Genomic DNA, 22,048 nt, shown 5'->3' with positions numbered 1-22,048 from the left:
GAACTTTTGACTTTGGCAATAATGTGTCTTGGCAAATTATACCCAACAATGGAGATACATATTGTGTCCAATAGTGGTTTGTAGGGTGTCTCAAAAGTTTTAGTGGAGGTATTACAGAATTACACTAAGACTTTTGTCCCACCCCACCCCCCCATATAACAAATTCTACTCGATTTTATAAAACTGAACGCTATGTTTTTTTTCCCCAAACCCATCCTTCTTGTGAACTTCCCTCTGTCAAGGATTCTACCATCTCCCCAGTCAACCTGGTTCACAACCTCAGAGTCCTCAACGTTCTTTCTCACTTTGCACATCTAGTCAAATCTGTTCAATTTTATATCTACAACATCTCTCACGTCTATCCTCTTCTCTCCACTCCCCCAACCATCTTCATTCAAGCTCTCTTCGCGTTTTGTCTAGACTCGTTAAACAGTCCCTTGGTGGGTTTCTGGCTCTAGTCTCTCCCTTCTCTAATCCATTCTCTGTTCTTGCTCATCTTTCATTCTCCGAGAGGACCAACAACTTCACTACAAAGCAGCTAAAAGAGTATTCCTAACTTACAAGAGTGTCTAGGCCACTTCCCTGTGCAATAAGCTCATGTGCTCGCTTTTATCTCTAGACTGTAATACAAACTCATCTGTTTGTATTTGAAGCCCTTCACCGCCTAAGTCCAACCCATACATAACTCCCTCACACACTCCATGTTTTAACCAATCTGTTCTACTTGCTGATCCTCTAAGAAAGCATCATATTCTCTGTTTCAATGTTTTTTCCACAGGCTGTCCCCCATGCCTACAATGTACTCCCTCCTCATTTCTGCCTCTTAGAAGTCTCCAAAGCTCACTTATAGAACCACTTTCTTCTATGCGGGGCCCTTCTTGACTCTTCAAGCTAATCGGGTCTTCTTTCCAAAAGTTCATTTTTATTTTGAATATGTTTTACATATGTTTACATATGTATATATTCTCTCCTCCAAAAGAACATCAGCTCCTTGAGGGCAGAGACTATTGTGTGTGTGTGTGTGAGAGAGAGAGAGAGTATTTAGCATGGCACCTGGCATATAGTTGGCAATTAACAAGTGATTGTTGAATGACTAATTTGTAACCAACAATCTCACTGTATCATAGATTGAAATATAAGAGGGACCTTTGTGCTCATCTAATCCAGCAGTTCTCAAAGAGAGGTCCAGACCCCTGGGATCTGAGACCCTTTAAGGGAGCCTGAGAGGTCAAAACTATTTTTATAATAATATGAAGGCATTTAAACTTCTAATACCAGAAATATCAATAGATATAACTCACATAAATAAAAAACTCTTTGGGGTCTTCAGTAATTTAAGTGTAGAGGAGTCAAATTTGAAAGCCCATGATCTAATCCTACCCACTCATTTTACAAATACAAATACCGTGTTTCCCCGATAATAAGACAATGTCTTATTATTTTTTTTTGGACAGAAAAACACCAGAGGGCTTATTTCCAGGGGAGGGCTTATTTTAATGAACATTGACAGCAATTTTAATAAACAGGTAAATGTGAACAAAAAATGTACCTTTATTCAATAAGCAAATCACTGGGGAAGAACAGGATGACACTCACTGCTGCAGCTCTGATTGGATGCAACTCGGAGCGCGGCGTGCATTTCACGGGGAGGGGGGGCACGGTACATACAGAGGGTACCATAATGTAGCATGTAGCGCAGGGGATCACCTTCACTACAGTAGCAATCTCAATAGGGCTTATTTTTTGGGGAGGGCTTATTTTAGAGGAATCTTACACAGTAAGGGGAGGGCTTATTTTCGGGATAGGTCTTATTATCGGGGAAACACGGTAGGATCTAGATGGGATCTCAGAAGCTATTAGGTCCAACCTCCAATTTTTCATATGAGGAAACTAAGAAGAGGCACAGAGAAGCTAAATGGCTTGCCCAGAGTCACACAGCCAGTAAGTATCTGAAACAAGATTTGAACCCAGACCTTCCTGATTCCAAGTCCAGCTGCCATATCCATTGTACCACACCGCCTCTCCAAATAACTTCAAAGGCCCTCTAGTCTAATCTTCTTGCTTTGTAGATGAGGAAAATGAATCCCAAAGAGGTTGTGACACCCACAGTTATGCAGGTAATAATGGACAAGACTAGGATTCAAACCCAATCTTTGAATTCCAAATTCTAGTTCCCTTTCAAATGTGCCATGTTGCCACCCATAGGACTTCTCAGAAAATAGAAATAAATATGTATTTCTTAAGTATACTCAGATTCTCAGGTCTGTTGTCATAGCTGTATGGGTACTCCTTAAATCAGATCCCAACACATCTACCCCTTTCCACTTTTGTAGTTCCATCCATGCCTTTCTAAAAACCTTCCATCTAGTCTGATTGAACCAATCCTTTGCTTCTTTCAATATTTCAGGCAATCAGTGCAGCATAAGTCTGTCCATATGTTATCTCTCACTCTCACCATGTAACCAGTCAGCTTAGTTTTCTGGTCTTACCTATTCATAATGACAGCTTTTAGGCTATTTCTCGTGCATCACTGGTAACACACAGCAGTCTACTTACACCCAGGACACGTTTTTCTATTGCCCTTTGGGTAAACTGCAATTTTGAATCTTCAGAGATTGTGATGTTTCAAGATTCTCAGTTGTAGAAAATCACTGGGAGAATATTGCTATGGAAAATGTAGGCTTTTGTATCAAGGAGCAGCCTGAGAGTGCTGGAAGTGCTACGCAATTTCCAAAATGAAATCTGGCCTGATCTCTTCTTTATATTTACTCCTATGTTCCACTCACTGACTCTCTATAAAGCCTGCGCAAGACATATATCTTTTTTTTTTTTGCTTTTTTTTTTGGAGGGCAATTGGGGTTAAGGGACTTGCCCAAAGTCACATGGCTAGTAAGTGTGTCAAGTGTCTGAGGCCGAATTTGAACTCAGGTCCTCCTGACTCCAGGGCTGGTACTCTATGCACTGCGTCATCTAGCCCCCCCACAAGACATATATCTCGATAGACTAAATCACTTGGCTGACTGAATGTCAAAACCTGGGGCATGCGTGTGTGTTTACACACACACACACACACATACATATACAAACAACTATATTTTATATTATAAATAAATATAATATAAAATATATATTATATGTATTACATAATACATAAATATAAATTAACCAACTTTGTTTTCAGTGTAGTTGGTCAATCTAATGTTCCTTAAATGACTAAATTTTGTTTGGGGATGTTTTATAGTGTTAGGGAAGGGAACAAGGAGAAAGAAACAAGTATTTATTAAATGCCTACTCTGTGCCAGGCACTGAGCTTTTGTTGTTTTTGCTGTTCAGTTGATTTTTTAGCTGAGTTCAACTCTTGGTGACCCTGTTTGGGGTTTCCTTGGTCAAGATGCTGTAGTGGTTTGCCATTTTCTTCTCCAGCTCATTTTACAGATAAAGAAACTGAGGCAAACAGAGTTAAGTGACTTGCCCAGGTCACACAGCTAGTAAGTATCTGGGACCAGATTTGAACTTAGCAAGAAGAGTCTTTCTGACTCCAGGCCAGGCACTCTATCTACTGCACCACCTAGCTGCCCAGGCACTATGCTAAGTGCTTCCAAATTTTATCTCATTTGACCCTCACAACAGCCCTGGGAAGTAAATACTATAATTATCCCCATTTTACAGTTAAGAAAGTGGAGGCAGAGGTTACATGACATCATCATCATCATCATAACTAGCATTTATTTAGCTCTTTAAGACTTGCAAAGTGCTTTACAAATATCTCATTAGATTTTCAAAATAACCATTGGAGGTAGGTGCTATTTTTGTCCCCATTTTACAATTGAGGAAACAAAGGCACACAGAGGTTAAGTGCCTTGTCCACAATCATAGAGCTAATAAGTGTCTGGGGCCAGATTTGAACTCCTTGAGGCCCAGTGCTATAAACACTGTACTATCTAGCTGTCTGAAGTCACTGGATTTAATGTTGCCAACACAATGTGATTTATGACTGAGAGCATTTGGATACTGTCATCATCAATAGGGAATCCTCTGTAGCTCACTAGAACCAATCAACCAACAAGTATTTTGTTAAGCACTTAGACTAAGTTTTTGGCACTGTACTAAGTGCTAGGGATATAAAGCCTAGAATACATCCAAAAGGAACTCTCTAGGTCAGCCTAGAGAATACACCCAAAAGGACCTCTCTAGGCAGCCAGGTGACTCAGTGAATAGAGCACCGGCCCTAGAGACAAGAGGACCTGAGTTCAAATCTAGACTCAGACACTTAACATTTACTAGCTGTGTGACCTTGGGCAAGTCACTTAACTCCAATTGCCCTGTCTTCCCCCCACCAAAAAAAAAAATAAAATAAAAATAAAAAGGACCACACCAAAACTGTATTTCCTGGTTTGTTATATATTCCTAGAAATGCTTTCCAAGCAAGTTGCAGCCTTTCCTGTCTGATTTGTCTGTATACCTACATATCTGCTCTGTCTCTTGAACCATAGTTCCACCCAACTTCCTTCTACTTAAGTCCCTTCTCTGAATAAGAAATTTTTTACATGTTAAAGCTAAGTTGCATACCTGGGAGGAAACTATAGTAATGATCTCTGAGGTCATTTAACAATGACTCCATAATTCCATAATTTGATTGAGCTAATTTCCCCCTTATTGATGAACAACTTAGGTAATTATCTTTCAGCTAGAATTTCTACAAAGCGATGCATATTTCTATACTGTAGGCTTCGATTTTGAGAATGTACAAATAGATCACAATTTTCACTAATGGAGGGAGTACCCACATTATAGATTCCCTAAACAATCCAAGTAAACCTTAACCAAGCCCTGCTCCAATGCCTTATGGTCTGGAAGTGACTGAGTTATTGAAGGCTATGCTCTCTCAGTTTAGCTGAGATGTCTTACTCCAATAAGAAAGCTCATTCACTGTGTGTATTTGTCTGCTATATTTTTGTCCATATTATTTCTTTGCTTTCTCTTTGATATCATCTTGGATAAATGGTTTTATTGGTTATTCACTATGTGTGGTCTTTGTATAACTGGCATTTGGTGGGAAGGGACTCAAACCGTGGATATATAGTTTGGAGCACTCTTTCCTTGTTAAGAGAGAGCGATCGAGAGCACAGCTTTAACCTAAAAATTATTTTTCCCATACTAACCCCATTTAGAGTATACACACACATATGCATATAAGCTCTATCATGTAGTTAATATATGATAGAATATAGAATATTACATATGTTATATATAAAATTTTAACCCAGTTCCTCCTCTTTGAGGAGAGCAGAATGTCTAACCTCATGGATCCAATGTTCTACTCCCCATCCTGCAGGAAACAAAGTCTCCCTTGGAGAAGGATGAGCAAAGCAGTCCTTTGAGTTATCTTTTCATGACTCAGTGTGAGCCACATCTAGACAAACCCATGTGGACACAAACTAAATAGGCAAAACACACACACAACCACACACACATACACCACCACCATCACCACCCTACACTTCAGTGGAAACCCAGAGGTCTAGCTGAATGAAGAGTTTGGGTCCATTGGAACAGCTTATACAATTTGGGAAAGCGAATAAGCAGGGAGCCACTTTTGAAAGTGTAACTTTATTCAGAGTACAATAAACAGTGAAGGATTTTAAGCCCTGCATTAACTCCAAGAACCAGTCAAAAGCTCCTTGGACTTGAAATACAAGCTTTGCTTGAGATACTTATAAAGCTAAAGATGTTTATTGGGGGATATGGAGGATAAAATAAAAGGATGTACAGGATATGGGAGAGATGAGTGGTTTTACAGCCAATTCCCATTAGTCTTCCTGGAGAGCAAGTCCTGGCTGGAGAAAAATGTTTCAGGGGGAGGGAGGTAAGGGACACAGAAATCTTGGGCTACTTTTCTTTTATTTCTCATGGGCTAGCTTGGGCTGGTGCTATTTGATAGCTTTCGTAGATGAAATCCTCTGATCCAGCCAAGACATTTGAATGAGCTCATCTTTAAAAGAGAGGTTCAATCAGTGTTGAAATTGAGAGGGTAAGGAACTTATTATAGTTAGCATCCAAGGTGAGACAATGAAATTCACTGAATCATAGAATGTTAAAGATGGAAGGAACCTGAGAGATCATCTAATGCAACTTCTTTATTTTATAGAAACTCTCTTAGAGAAATGAGATTCTTTGGCCAAGAACCTTTGCCAAAGGTTACTCACAAACACACAGCACTAAGATGCGAGTAACAGCAACAACATCATTTACCTAGTGTTTTGCAAAGTTTGCAGAGTATTTTACATATACGATCTCATTTGATCCTCACAAAAATCTTATGAGGTGGCTTCTGTTATTAATATTTTACAGATGAGAAAACTGAGACTGAGAGATGTTAAGTGACTTGCCCAGGATCACACAGCTAGTATCTAATACAGAATTTGAACTCAAGACTTTCCAACTTTAGGTCCAACATGCTATCCACTTCACCACTTATCTGCTTAAAGTGGTAGGTGTCCTAACACTAGAGTTGCCAACCAGCCAATCTTTTCTTACTAATTTATTGTGTTATTGTAATAGTATTTTTTCCAGTTATATGTAAAGACAATTTTAAGCATTCATATTTAAAATTTTTGAGTTCTTCCCTAAAACAGTAAGCATCTGACATATTGTGTTTTACACATGCATTTTAAGTGTAATTGCATTATTTGGGCAACAGTTTTGTCTGTTTTGAAGGTCTAGTTCTAGAAAAGATTATTTGCTGAATTCTCCAGGAGGCCAATTAGTACCACCACCATCATCATCATCATTATAATCTTATTCTTCTCTTTTTGTTTGGTAGAGTTCAGGTGGATGGTTTGGGAATAAGTAGCTGTCCTGTTCTTCTTCTCTCATTTTAATATTCTGTGGACTCTTGTATAAGTAGGTAGAATAACAGTTTTTTTGAAGTTGAATAAAATTATAGAATGTAAGATTATCTATAAGTTCACTGAAAGCATCATTGGTACAATTCAGATGCAGATAGGATGATGCACATGACATGGACTTGATCCTGTTCCTACATAATACACATTTGGGTTTTTTTTGGTGGGGGGAGGGCAGGGCAATCGGGGTTAAGTGACTTACCTAAGATCACAGAGCTAGGAAGTGTCAAGTGTCTGAGGTCAGATTTGAGTTCAGGTTCTCCAGACTCCAGGGCCGGTGCTCTATTCTGTGCCACCTAGTTGCCTCACAATACACAGTTTTAATTACTTTTGTTGGATCTCTGTCTTGTAAAATGGTTTTGTTCCCTGAAACTTGAGAGATTTTGAGTATTTGGAATGGCTATATCTACTAAAAATGTTATTCTAAAGTTTTTATAGCTCAATACTCTGATTCCAGTGGAATTGTTATATTTTGGTTGAGTTCTCAAGGATATTTTGCAGTCTGTATTTATAGTATTGGTATTTGTACTGCAGGGAAATCTACTAATACATGATACTAGTCATTCTATCATATCTTATTAGATATTCAGTAGATGCTGATTTTTTTTTCAACAATAAGCAATGTTGTCCTAGAGCCAGTTCTTACCAGAGGAGAACCATTGTTAAATTTTTAACTTGAGCATTTATACTTTCAAAATCACCAAAGGCTATAAACTCATTGTTTTATTAATTGTCTACACTTAAGAAAGTTAATGAGGAATGAAAAAGTAAAAGAAAGGGAAGAAATGTTAATAATGCAGATTAAATTTAAAACTCTTTTGTATGTACAATTTCTCCTACAAAGCCAGTTGTTAAATACTTACCAGCACATCCTCAGCTATAAGTGGTACATTGAACAGTTTCTATGATTTCTGTGCATAATATGCATTGATTAAGTCTGTACTTTTAAAGACACCCCATCTGCAATACCTGGTCCTGAATTGCCATAATGAACTTTTCCATTTCCACAAACAAATCTGCATGACTCAGTCATTTGTTCAATGATTCTTTGCCAAAGTGTTTTGGCTGTGTTTATGCAGATGTTACTCATGGCAGATCTTTTGAGTCCATTCTTGGATCTTAGCTATTTCATTGGCTCCATCAGGAATTAATCTACTTTTGTTTATATTCCATAGGTTCCCAAAGTAGATGAAACTGCCTCTGGTGGGGATCAGGGGGGAGGAGCCCACTGAAAAAATCCAGAGAGGACTATAGTAGCCTTGGGTGTAATTGGGGGGTGTTGAATAAAAATAAAGGAGCGATAGAAACATAAAGAAAGAAGAATAGAAAATTTTGAAAAACTTTTCATACATGTTTCATCTGTTGAATAACACAAAGTTGTAATGATTACATTATTTTCCTAATAAGCATACAAAATGCAGTTGTAACCAATCAATGGTCAAGTCTGCTGACAGGTCTTAATAAACAAGTGTTGGCAGATGAGCTGGTTGTATGTTGACAGGAAGTCCATATCGGCAGGAATGAGTCCAATGACTTGTTTACAATATGATACTATATGGTTACGTGACACAATATTGCATCATCAAAATTTAAATGCAAGAAAAAGTCCACAAATTTACAAAAAATTATAAAATTTAATATCTAAAAACATCTAAACATCTAAAAAATTTTTAATATTTTTGAAGTGATGAAAAATGAAAAAAAAAACAATAACTGTTAAAGGGTTAAAGAAAGTAGATTTCTAGGGAGGGGCTGAGTAATTTTTTTTTAAAAGGGGCAGCAGGCCAAATAAGTTTGGGAACCTCTGTATTAGACAAATCCAGTATCACATATCTGATATCTGCCTAGTGTTATTATTGTGGTGGTGGTTGCTATTGTTTTTGCTATGCTAAGAGTACTATTTACAAAAAGTTGTATGAAGCCTTTACCTATAACTAGAGAGATCTGTTTCTAATTTTGTTCAGATAAGCTACTAGCACACAATGAGAGGACTCATGTCTTCAGTCCATTTCCTGTGCATGCATTTGTCTACTTTGGTGGTCAGTGCCATCTGCACTGAAACATTTCTAACATGTGGAATATTGATGTTTCTGATTTATTCTGACTTCTTGCCTTCTTATGGTACCAGAACATGAAAAAGTACCGGCTACTCTGCCATATGCTGTGCCAAGCTGATCATTAAGATGGTTTTGAAAAGGACCAAGAAGAAACCCTAGGCCAGTCTGTCTGTTTTTATTATTCTTAGGAGCAATTTAATCCCATGAACTAACCCCCATTGGAGATATCACCAGTGTTTCAGGATTCCTATCAGGCCCTCAGAGCCCCTGTAATGGCCTCAGGATACATGAAATTCCCACTGTTTATTATCTTGGTTGACCTTCTCTTACTTTGGCTCCCCCTCCCTCACTCACTATATCCATGGCATGGAAAATGGGTTGGATTTGGAGGGGAGTTATTATTTATCATCATTATTATTGTTACTATTGATAATAATAGTTGTACCCAGATTTTCTTCATTGTCTTCTCATGGGGTGGGGGTGGGGGGGAGAAACCATAGAATCCAGGAAGTTTCCATAAAGGGAGACAAATGGAACAGTATGTGAATGACATTTGAGCAGAAAGGAGATAGCCCCAGTTATTTCTGGGACAGAGAAAGGAAAACAGAAATTGCTCTGTCTCAAGTCCATTCCAAGGAAGAAATCCATGTGATAGGAGGAGGTGGGGGTGGGGTGTTGATATAATGTATATCTGCTATACCTGATAGCATATAGAAGTAGTTTCCTCTTTTTCTTGGATGTGGATATGGACTGGTATGCAGTAAAGCAGAAGTGTTGGGACCATGGCTCTGCTTGGAACAGTCACTCTTGCTCCTGCCATTGTGGACAGAAGCATGACCATCCTCTGAGTAGCAGGTTACCAATGATGTCTTCATTGACAAATAGAATGGACTTTTTTCAGGCCTCATCCTTCTAGACCAAGCTGCTGCATGTGATACTGTTGACCACCTCCTGCATTCATTCACCTCTCTGAGCTTTTGTGACCTTACTCTCCTCTGGTTTTCCTCCTGATCCTCTGACTGCTCCTTCCCAGTCTTCTTTGCAGGATCATCAGCCATATCATGCTTCCAAACTATAGGTATTCCACAGGGTCTGCCTTGGACCCTCTTCTCTTCTCTCCCCACACTTCCAGTGGCCTCAACAGTTTTCTTAGTTGTTGATGATTCTCAGATCTATAAATCTAACCCCAGTCTCTTCCTTGAATTTTAATACTGAATCATCAACTGCCTGTTAGACGTTTCAGACTGGATCTCCTAGAGGTATTTCAAGCCCAACTTGTCCAAAAAAAGAACTCATTATCTTTCCCCAAAATCCATTCCTTTCCCAAATTTTCCTATTTCCCCTAAGGAAGGGGCAGGATCGTGACCTGAGGGAAGTAAACCTATCTTCTTACAATCCTTCAAGCACTATTACCTATCTTTTGTCATTTTTGCTGATTTGCTGGCTATGAGATAGAACTTCAGAGCTGTTTAGGGAGAGAACTGAACATTTCCTTTAGATGCTGATTCTTGGATGCTACGTGTCCTGAGCTTAACCCCATAACCATCTCCTAGATCATTTGACTCATATTCCCCAAGGTTGTACCTCCTTTTCCTCTCCTTCCAAAAAAGGCTGTTAACAGCAACAGCAGCTAACATTCATATAGTGTTTTAAGGTTTGCAAATTACTTTACAAGTGTTAAATCATTTTATTTGCAAAAAAAGTAGGCATTATATGTATTAATATCCCTACTTTATACATGATAGGATCACATGATCATAGATTTAAAGCTGGAAAGAAATATAAAGGTATTTTTTTCTTTAAATTTTTGTTCTTTGAACATTTTTTGTATATCTTTTGTTCTTATATTCCCCACATTTCTGTCTGTATCCTTCTCTCCAAGAATCATCCCTTATAACACCAATTTTTTTTTTAAAGAATAAGAAGGGGAAAAAATCAAAACATTTTAAAAAATATAAAATTATATATAATGCTCTACACTCACGGACTCCCACCTCTATAAAGAAGCAAGAGGAAATGTCTTCTAATATGTTTATTTTGGGGTCAAGCTTGTTTCTTGTAATTTCCTTAGAGTCACGTATTTTAATCCACTCATTCCACAGAGCAGTTTGTGCCTAGGTACATAACAGTGCCTAAGCTAATGGGTCCATGCCAGCATCTCCCTGAGCTGTAGGCTGGTAGGCAGGACTGGAAAAGAAGCTGGAATTAGCTGGCAGAACAACCCCTGTAATCAAAAATATTCCAGCAAAGCAGGGCAAGGGCAGCAGGATGACTGCTAAAGGATGCAGCAGTAGCAGCTGTTCTGACTCGGGCTCATGAAGGCACTAGAACATAGCTAGCGATATCCTGAATGTTTTGGAAGACTTACACATCATTGGTTTACAGGAATATGTTGGAGGTGACTGTAATGGCAGCGTCCTTTTAGTTCAGGTTCAATGTTAGGATGAAATTAAATGCTCATAAATCATTGGATAGTTAATAGAAGGAAGTTTACTTTGCCCTAACACAGCAAGGACAAGTGACTAGGAAACTGTCACTTAGCTTCTCCATATGGAAATGTGTCTGATCAGCAGGGCAGGATATGGTCAGGGATATGGTGACTCATGTGGTCTTCAGAAATCCACCAAGTCTCAGAGATCTAGACTCCATATGTCAAGGCCATTTTATGCCCTTAGATGATCAGGAAGCAGCATCAGAGAACTGGGGGGTCAATTAGTTGCCAGGGAAGTTTTATCTTTTTTTTTTTTTTTTAGGTAAAGCCTTTCCATGTTGTAGGCAGGAAGAAAGAAACTGCATTAGGAAAACATTGGTGCTATCACAGCATACATCCTAGATTTTTCTGGGAATAGTCCCATTTTCTTCTCTAATTTCTCTCCAAACCATCAAAGAATTGGAAATTCTATTTTTTAAAATAGCAACTACATGAACCAAGTCAGTAAGCACTGTGATAAAAAAAAATATAAGTCAAGAAAGATTAAGATCCACAGAAGATGGAGACTCACAGGCTGAAGAAACCTCATGATTACTCACCAAAAAAAAAAAAAAAAAGCAAGCATAGGAACTGAGCCCATATTGTGAGCATCTAAGCTGTGTACACACATGTGCATGTGGTGTAGGCAGCACAGATGGTGGTAAGGGCTCCATTTCAAGGGTGACAATTATCTGAGGCAATTCTACTTGTCAAGCCAGTAAGACAGCACTGGTTGCACTAAGACAAGAGCTTGTGCAATTATAAAAGCTATCAAGGTGATTTTAAAAAATGTCTAACAGCAATAATACCAACAATAATAGATTACATTTCTACGGGCTTTTCAGATTTTTGAAGTGTTTAAAATACATATCTCTTGGGATTTCATTTTATACTTTTATAAGACTTTTCATATCAGTAAAGTCACAGATCAGGGGGAAAAAATCTTATTAACCCTATGAATCCCAGAAGATGTGTTTTAATTTTTGGTTCAGAAAATATGGTCAGTCTATCTATAGTACTCCCCAGCTGAGAGCTTGGTACAGCCTTAGTTTCCTGTCATATTGGATCATGGGCAGCAGTTGGTTGAGAAGAGCAGGCAGGATGCCAGGACCTTGGAAACAAATTCTACAGAAAACACAAGAATCTACTCCAGTGATGAGTCAAAGGCCAGGTAAGTCATACAAGTCAACAGTACATAAATACCACAGGGCTGAACCAGATCAGATCGGCAGCCAGGAGATCAGTGGCAGGACAGAGCAAGGCTGGTAGTCCTATGGTCAGGCAGACAGTCAGTCATAATCATAGCAGTTGTTTACATTTATAAAGCACTTCATGGTTTCACAAACTCTCTGAATACAATATTGCTTCATCTTCACAACAGTCCCATGAGCTAATTGGCAGTAAGTATTATGGAAACTGGGCTACAGGAAGGCCAGCTGGTGAACACGAACAAATCCAGACCAGAAAGGCAGAAAGAATAGCAGAAAGACACACATAGCAAGCACTTAATAAACTGATGAAGGAAGGAAGGAACGAAGACCTGCAGTTAATGTGGATTACAAAGTTCTGGCTGGAGAGCAGGGTGGGTGGGGAATGGCTGAGACATTTCTCTAACATTTGCAATGATGTACAAATGATGCTTATGTTCTTCATATGTGTTTAATTAACTGTTGTAAATGCCATTTCATTATAACATAACTGCATCTTTTCTCAGTCTCCATAGCATATTCACCATATAGAATCTGATGGTATGCTTTCAACTCATTCAGACGTATTTGTTGCCCCAACTGGATTACAAATTGCACAAGGGCAGGGACATCATTTGCACTTCTTTTGCATCCCTATCTTGGAGTTTCTTACTTCTAAAATAGGGACCTTTTTGGTCTGTACCTTGGAATAAATTGGACAGTTATATGGTACAGTGGGTAGAAGCCCAGATCTGGAGTCAGGAAAACTCTTCTTCCTGAGTTCAAATCCAGCCTCAAACACTTACTAGCTGTGTGACTTTGGGCAAGTGACTCACCCCTATTTATCTCAGTTTCCTCATCTGTAAAATGAACTGGAGAAGGAAATGGCAAACCACTCCAGTATCTTTGCCAAGAAAGCCCTAAATGGAGCTGCAGAGAGATGAACACAACTGAGCAACAGCAAAATGGAAAAGTAATGGAAAAAAAATTTTTTTTAATTGAAAGTAAGCTTAGATTAGTCTTTGAATCCCCAAAGTATATTTATTAGAGGTTTGAAAAGCTGCATTACTGGGTCAAGGCTATTAATCACATCGCTCTGACAAACTCTTGATGATGTCTCATTGTTTTGAAAAGCTCATGTGACACTGGAAAGATCGCACTGATGTGCATTACAAAATGGATCCTCTCGGAGCTGATGTGACTCCAGTTGGCCTCTCACTGGAGATAAAGTCAGCTTCAGATCAGATGGATCTCAAGTGCATCTCTGTGACCTCTGGAGGAATGCAGGGCCATTGGTGAGCTAAGCTCTCCCACTCTTCCTGGAGGCAGAGACAATTCCCAATTGTTCCCTTCCAACCAGGTGTTTTATCTTTTTGTTGAGACATTTCATTCTTATCTGGAAGATTCTTACCAGGAAACTCAGCTGAATGAACCTGGTCTCAGCCAATCAAGAAGAAAAAAATGCATGCATAGGATTTTCCCACTGGCTAAACTAACAACATGAATGTCCTAAGAGCAGGTACATGAGAATCTTCTGGATAAATGCTGAGGACTGGAAAACCTACTAAATTTATCTACCAAATGCCTTGCTTATCATACACATATCAATCATGATATATTAATCAAGAACTTCATAAAAACAAAATAATTAGGCATTACATTATGAACAAAGCAGTTAATCTTAAACATCACTTATAATATAAACAACATTCTAATGAGTCTTAATTGCTGTAACTTTTGTATTTTCCATGATTCTATATTCCTCACTCCACCTTGCCTTTTCAGTTTCCTTTTGTGTGTTTTATTCCCCCAGTGATTATAAATTCCTTGAGGACAGGGATTGCCTTTGTTCTTATTTGTAACTGTATACCTGCCTGCCCCGCCAGGACTTAGTACAGTGTCCTGGAACATAGTAGGAACTTAAACAAAGTTGACTATTGACTACTGATCATACAGTACTTACGTGTCTACAACCATAATTGGCTAATTTTCCTTCTTTTTTACTCAGGTCTTAGGATCATGAAATGATAGATATGAAGCTGAAAGGCACCTCAGAAGCTGTCATGGGTCAGGATTCTGGTGGAGGAGGTATGAGTTAACCCCACTTACCAGCTAGGGCTGTTGTGAGCAAAGACATTGTAGTGCAGACTTGAGGCGATTAGGGTTAATTTTATCCCCAGGTGGATTGATCTAGGATGCAGCTGTAGGCCTTTGGAAAGAAGAGTATAAAAGCAGTTTTTAAGACTGAGGCAAGGAGGTCCTGAGACTCCTAAGAACCTCCTTGCCATCTTCCTTTTCTCTTCCTTCTAAAGCCTTGTATGTTTTATGTTTCTGAAATGCTCTTTATCACTTTGGGAATCATTTCCGAAGGGTTGCTAGGGTGCCTGTGCTTGGACCCCAATTCCAAGATCACATTTCTCCCTAGCTTCAAAACACTATCCCTGACAGTTTTCTCCCCAAACCAAGGATACTATGCCTAACAATGACTCATGAGAGGGCCCCAGTAAGATAAACTACCTTTCCCCACAATTACGCATGAGCAGGGCCAGTAACAAACTATCTTTCCCCAACACAAGAACAAGCTAACCTCTGAAGAAATTCTCTTGCAAAAACAAGACTATTTTGTAACCACAGAATTATTATGTATTGATTTCCAAAGTTATCATAATCCAGAGGTCAAGCTATATACATGCCAACTCTCAAAGCTATCTTGCTACAGACATAATAGACCAAAAATATACCCCTAAGACATTCCTTCCCCTGGTTTTCAGGAGTGAATGATGCCTGTGACCAAGGTTGTAAGTAATCACCTAATTAGCATATCTGTCCATAATCCATTACTTTTCCTATATAAGCTTTAGCATCACTCCTGTTAGGTTGCAAGTTCCTTAAGAAATGCAAGTTTCCTAAAGAGCTCTGCTGCTATGTTGGCATTACAATAAACCTTTGCCACCTTGACTTAAAGAATGCTTATGTGTAGCAGCAACCACACTGGCATACCCAGGATGGCTGCTAGCAGAGGTTCTTAGATCTACTTTACTAGGAAAGATGACTGTTTAAGGGGTCAACAATCTTTTTAAATTACATTTACTAGTTTAGGGGAAAAGTCAGCACCCTGAACTTCAGAGAAAAGAAGATACAGAGAAAAAATAAGCAGAGAAATAAAGATCAACAGACAGGGCTCTGATTGCCTGAATCAACTATACACTTTACACACATTCCTAAATCCAGAGAGCCCTTACATCTCAGCAGTTAGGGAGCTCTGGACATATGGCCACTCAGAATCTCGACCAGGGAATTACAGGATCCTTCTCATAAGTGAGCCCCTAAAGCAAAATACCAACTCAGAGTATGTATAAGCTTCTCAGAGGCAGAAGGCATCACAACCCTCAAAGTGACTCAGTGCCTAATTAGAAATTAGCAAAAACTGTGAAAGTCTTAATATACAAGCAAGCCTCCCCTAAGAAAGCTTCCCTTAATGGGCTCCACATGAGGCCTGTTAATGGGGAAGGAAGATCTGAAATCCCATTAACATTACATTGAGTCCATGAATTCATTCCAGATGACCCTCTATAGTATTCCCATCTTTGTGGGGTTCCTGAAGCCCTTAAACTGAATCATTTCTACCTGGGGTATTCAAACATTTGTAATAAATTTGTAATAAAAATTTATAACAAAAGGACTATCTGCTTGAACCTTGAGCTCTGGGTGACCCATTACTACAAGTGCAGAACTACCGTTCTGAAGGGGCCATCTCATGCAACTTATTTCACAGATGAGGAAACTGAGGCCCAAGGAGGTTAAATGATTTGTCTGAAGTCACACAGGAAGTAAATATTTGGAAGAGGGATTTGAGCTTTGGTCCTCTGAACTCCTCGAGAAGGCTTTCTACACTGTACTATGCTACCTCCCAACAATGCGGTCCTGAAAGCATGGATTCCACTATATAACTCTCTAGGGCTTACATTATCTGTGCCGCCCAGCCCTTAGAGGTGACATGGGACTGAGATGAATTAGTACCCCTCCCTAAATTTACATGGAAGACCAGGGCTAAATTTCAAATTGTACAATTTTATAATTTTTTTTTCCTTTTATTGTTATTTTAAACCTTTGGGTTTTTTTCCCTTCTAAAGGCTTAGGAGGGGGGAGTTAGTAGGAGGGAATTGAACTCTACAGGTTTGTGTGCTAATGGAAATTTAGTAGAAGAGTCAATAACTTGCAAATAGCAGTGACTCCTTAGGGTCAACTCAAGGCAAAATTATTTAGTAAGGAGTCAATCTTTTAGGCCTCCAGCTTCTTTTTCTCTCCTAGGTCAGACTCTTTCCTCAGCTCTGAGAGTTTAGTGCTCATGTTTTTCTGATTCTCAAGTCCTTTGTTCATTATGGTATAAACAACTAACACAAGCTTTATGTGAAACCTTCCCTGAGGTATTTATATTTAAACAGCAGTCAAAAACTTTAGACTAAAATGTTAATAGAATTTAAGGTATTAGCTAGAGGAGAGAAGGGATTTAAGGGGCCTCCCCCTGTCGCTGAAATCATGAAATATGGGCAGTCATCCACTTAGCTGACACATAAGGCTAGACCTGGCATTTTTCATCATTTGTGCCCTAGAGAGGAAGTTTCTGGTCGCTGAGCCCACCCAGGAGTGGCCTCCTAGGCAGTGACCTAATACCATTGGCAGCTACTCCCTTTCCCTCCCAATGGGGGGAGGATGGGACAGGAGGAGTCTATAGTAACACAGACCCAGTGAAGGAGCCAACATGGTAGATTTTCAAGCATCTCTACCCTGGAGGTTTCTAAAACAAGCATGTAAAAAAATGAGCATAAGACTCAGCCTGAAATGACAAAATGACAGACCTCTCCAGCATCGAAACCACACACACACACACACATTCCTCTCCTAGGAATCAGGTTGTCTTCAAAAGATTATATAGATTCCTTCCCCACTTTCCATAGAGACCTCACTTCTTCAGGCCCTTGGGAACTGTCCTTTGGCCTCTGTATGAAAATAGCCTCTTTTTTTTAAAAAGCAGTTGGAGTTAAGTAACTTGCCCAAGGTTACACGGCCAGTTATTTTGTGTGGGTGCTGAGTATCTGAGGCCGGAACCCATCCCGGGTCTCCCGATGCCAGGCTGGCGCTCCTACTCACTGCGCCACCCGGCCGCCCCAAAAAAGCCTCTTTCTTTTTGAAAAGATATATTAATTTCAATCCAATAAGCATTTATTAAGTGCCTGCTTTGTGCCAGCCATTGTACTAAGCACCTGAGCTCTGATGCATGTATATAAGGTGGCCCCAAATAGGCATCAGCTACAGAGAGATAGATCTCACTGGGAGAAGTAGACTCAGAAATAAGGGTAGCACAAATCTTTTAACATCCCATTCTCCCTCAGTGCAGGTCCTTCTTTGTTCCAAGCACCCATTTCTGAGGGATCTGGGTCTTCCCTTCCCTTTGGGAAGGCTATAAGAAATAAACGTGGGGTAATTTTCATGGCCCAGCCAGGCTATAAGGTTATAGGATCATATATCTCCAGCTAGAAGGAGTCTCAGAGACCATCTTGTCCACTAGGGTCATATGCAAATAGAAACCACTTCTTGCTAGACTCATATTGGTCCAGAAAACCACATTATCTCTGATATGGTGCCTTTTTACTTATTTTGTTAAACATTTCCCAATTATATTTTAATCTGTTTTCATTGCTCTGTGGCCTGCTGGATACAAGTTTCATACCTGTGATCTAATCCAACCCTTTCATTTTAATGAGAAAACTGAGACTCAGAGAAGCTAAAGTTCTCATACCAGATCACCCAGGGAAGACATATCAAAGACAGACTTTGAGCCCAGGTCCTCTGACTGAGCCTAGGCTCAGGACTCTTTCCAGTGTGCCACATTGACACCAGTAAACCTCAAGAATTAGTAGGAGAAGCTCTCACAAGCAAGCTTAGATCCTGAGTGGATCCACGTGAGAAGGGAAGGTAAATGGTTACAGACTGAGGGGGAGCCATTTTTATCTGGGTGGCAGAAACCATTGAGGGATCTAGGAGAAAAGTTTCCACAGCTATCTTAAGACACCCTTTGTGTCAAGGGTGAGACCATGCAACCCGATGGTATGAAACAATAGGTGCCTGGAGGCACGATTCTTCTGTCCGTTAGGACTCCAGTGTAAACCTTTCATTGTTCAGCTGCTGTTTAAGAGCCTATATGATATCATATCCTAGGGAGGGGAATCAAACTAGAGGGAACAGGGATGAAGAATAGACAGCATTGGCTTCACAGCAAGAAGACACATGACCCTGCCAGAAGTGGTACAATACCTGCATCCGTGCAATACGATAGGGAGTACCAACCAAGAAAAGTGAACCCCAAATCATTACAAGACATGAACTAGAAAATCCCCTAGAGGGAAGAGGGTAGCCTATCATGGAAAGGAGGCTCCTTGATACTCTTAAACTCACATGTGATAGATATAAAGTACATATGCATATATGCATATGTGTACATGTACATCTATGTATAGGTCATATATATACTACACATCTACATATATTATTGTATATGGTTGTTTTTGTTTAGATGTTTTCAGTCTTTTTATCAGTTTTCAGTCTGAAACTTTCTGTTTTTCAGTTTTTAGTCTGAAAACGTTTTAGTTTTCAGTCTTCACTGACCCCATTTGGGGTTTTCTTGACAGATACTGGAGTAAATTTCTATTCTTTTCTGCAGCTTATTTTACAGATGAGGAAACTGAAACAAACAAGGGTAAGTGACTTGCCCAGGGTCACACAGTTATTAAATGTATGAGGCCAGATTTGAACTCATGTAATTGAGTCTTCCTGATTCCAGGCCCATCCTGGAATCTATCCACTGCACCGTGTTTGTGTGTGTGTGTGTGTGTGTGTGTGTGTGTGTGTGTGTGTACATCCATGTATGTGTATTAATATATGTGTATGTTCTCTACTATGCAAATTAAACCTCTTCTATATTTGAAGTCTTGTGAGTAAGAGTGCCTGTCAGGGAAACTGGTGGATATTATTAGCAAAGTTTCAGATTCTGGAGGTTTCAGATTCTACTTGTATAGGGGCAACATGCTCAATCAGTGAGAGTTACCTAAAGTATCCCTTGATTTTTCTCATGAGAACAGTGACTCCAGAACAAGCATTAAAAAGCTGGCTGATTGGCTTGATATTTTATCCTGAAGTCACATTTCCATTATCTGTGCCAATAATGGGAAAGGGTGGTCTGGATAAAACAAAAAAGGAGCTTATTCAAAAAATCACTTACGTAGTATAACTTACAGTTTCTGATGCAATGGGGAGAATAATAAATAGCTCAATTTATGTCACACTTTAGATGTTATAAAGTGCTTTCACACACACTCTCATTTTAACCTCATCAAACCCCTGTAAGTAATCCAAGCATTATTATTCATATTTTACAGGTGAAGACACTGAGACCAAATAAGACTCAATAATTTTCCTGAGGTCACAAAATTAGTGGCAGAGCTGGTATCACAGAATCTCTGAGTTGGAAAGTACCTTGGGGTCAGCTAGCCCAACTCGGACCTAGAATTCTAACCCATCTATTGACTCAAAATCCATTGTTTGCTGTTGTTGTTGGGGTTTTTTTTCTTCAATTTTACAGTGGTGACTTTTTGACTATCTCCCAAACATAACAATCATATACTGGAAAAGCTGGTCACAACATACTTTATAAGGTAAATGTTAATCTTGTTTCCAAAACCCTTCTTTTTAAAAAGTTTCCCTTGTATTTGGTTTGAATGTTTAACATGAGATTTAAACAATTATTGCCCTATATCCCTCATTTTGTCTGAAAGAGTAAAATGAAAGTGCATTTCCAGAGTTCACACCTGCCGACAGTGGGAGGAGTCAAGGGTATTGAGTGACGAATGGAAACCAACCTGAAATTTTAGATATACTGTAAACCATACACCATTGTAGAATAAGCCTCACGGAAACCTGGCCACTCTGAAGAAGAAGGCTTTGGTTCTATACTGTTAACACTTTCTAATACTTGCCTAACAGTGGTGTTGCCCTTCAAAGATTGGGCAGCTATCTCTCTCGGTTTATGCCACCTGGATTCCTACAGAATATCCCATTCCAGGGATTCAGGTCCATAGACATTGGGACTAGATTTCCTCCTTTATTTACCCCCATTGGGGAAAATATTATATCACATTAGATGCATTTCATAATCCCTTAACATAGTCTACCTTCCAGCTTCCTCTTCAGGGTGCCCACTCTTGAATCACTGCCTTCAACATCCACAGTGTCCAGTTCTGAAGCAGTGTCTTCATTCATTCTCTCCAGAGAGACTCTGTATGTACATTTATCTCCAAGGCTCCTTTGCTTTAGGGGATACTGTCCTTACTAACTGTGTCTTCCTGTAGAATGGAGTGCAGAATTAGGGCTTCTCCTATACTGTCCTTTCAGCAGGGATCTCAGATTATCCATCCTAGTCTAGAAGGCTGGTATTTGATCTGCTTTGGGATAAGTAGAAACAAAATCAGACATTCTAGGCACACATTTGGATGCTCCTGAAAGATTCAGTTGGTCAAGTAAGCTATCGACTGATGAACTTAGCTTCCTAAGTAAGGGATATCTACTGTGAAAACATTAGTTCCACAACTTATGGAGCTTTCTTAGTGAGTCCTAAGAAATGGTAAGAATAGCACTATTTAAATATAGATCCTGTCTTGGGCTGGGGATTTTACCGTGGTGTCTTCACCATCTCTCTGTGTATGTGTGTGTGTGTGTGTTTTGGTGGGGGGGGGGGAAGAGTACTTATCTATTTCTTTATGTTAGACTAAAATTACACAGTATTTCATGTTTGGGATAACTATTTCCAGATCATTAGTTTCAAAAACCCTAAAATAATTTATGAATGTAAATTCTACGGCCATAGTTAAAGGCAAGGATACTTAAGTGACCATTTTGAAGAGAACAGAGGTATATGGAAGATACTGGAGAGAGGTATTAGATTGTAAAAATTAAAAAAAAAACAGATAATCTGCAAACACGATAGAAAGAGGTAGATGGATCCACTCTACAGGCAGAAACACATTTTGTCTTAGCTTTGATTAAAAATTAGTCAAATGCAATGTAAATCAAAGAGATGCAAAGGGGACAGCAGTTACTTGAGCCTGAGGGAGATTTGCATCCATTTTTTTCAAGGATGAAAAGGACCTTGGATCAAAGCCCTGTATCTTCACGCCCAATTCTACTATACCCTGAAGTCACCACATAGAGTCCAGTAGAATAGCCTGGAAAAGAAGAGGGCCCTCTAAACATTTACATCCATCAACTTCTATACTCCCTTATTTAGGGTTCTATGCACTTTTTTACAGTATGATAATGGGATACTACATTAAAGACCTGCTTGTATGCTTCCTCATGGTTTAGAGATGATCCTGG

At 39.3% G+C, this 22,048-nt stretch overlaps 1 long non-coding RNA gene across 1 annotated transcript; it reads left to right on the top strand.

Moving 5' to 3' along the window:
- Window positions 1-14,617: 14,617 nt before the first annotated feature.
- On the top strand, window positions 14,618-20,410 carry LOC138160502 (uncharacterized). The gene is made up of 3 exons (XR_011168161.1): window positions 14,618-14,707; window positions 19,341-19,376; window positions 20,056-20,410. It is a non-coding gene; the product is annotated as an uncharacterized lncRNA (long non-coding RNA).
- The last annotated feature ends 1,638 nt before the right edge of the window (window positions 20,411-22,048 follow it).

This window comes from Petaurus breviceps, unplaced genomic scaffold (genome assembly GCF_028583685.1).
Source record: "Petaurus breviceps papuanus isolate PSGF00001 unplaced genomic scaffold, PetGlider_PUasm1.0 181, whole genome shotgun sequence".
In the NCBI taxonomy this organism is placed as follows: Eukaryota; Metazoa; Chordata; class Mammalia; order Diprotodontia; family Petauridae; genus Petaurus; species Petaurus breviceps.
Note: the sequence above shows the minus strand (reverse complement) of the source record. Positions and strands in the feature narration are given on the sequence as shown.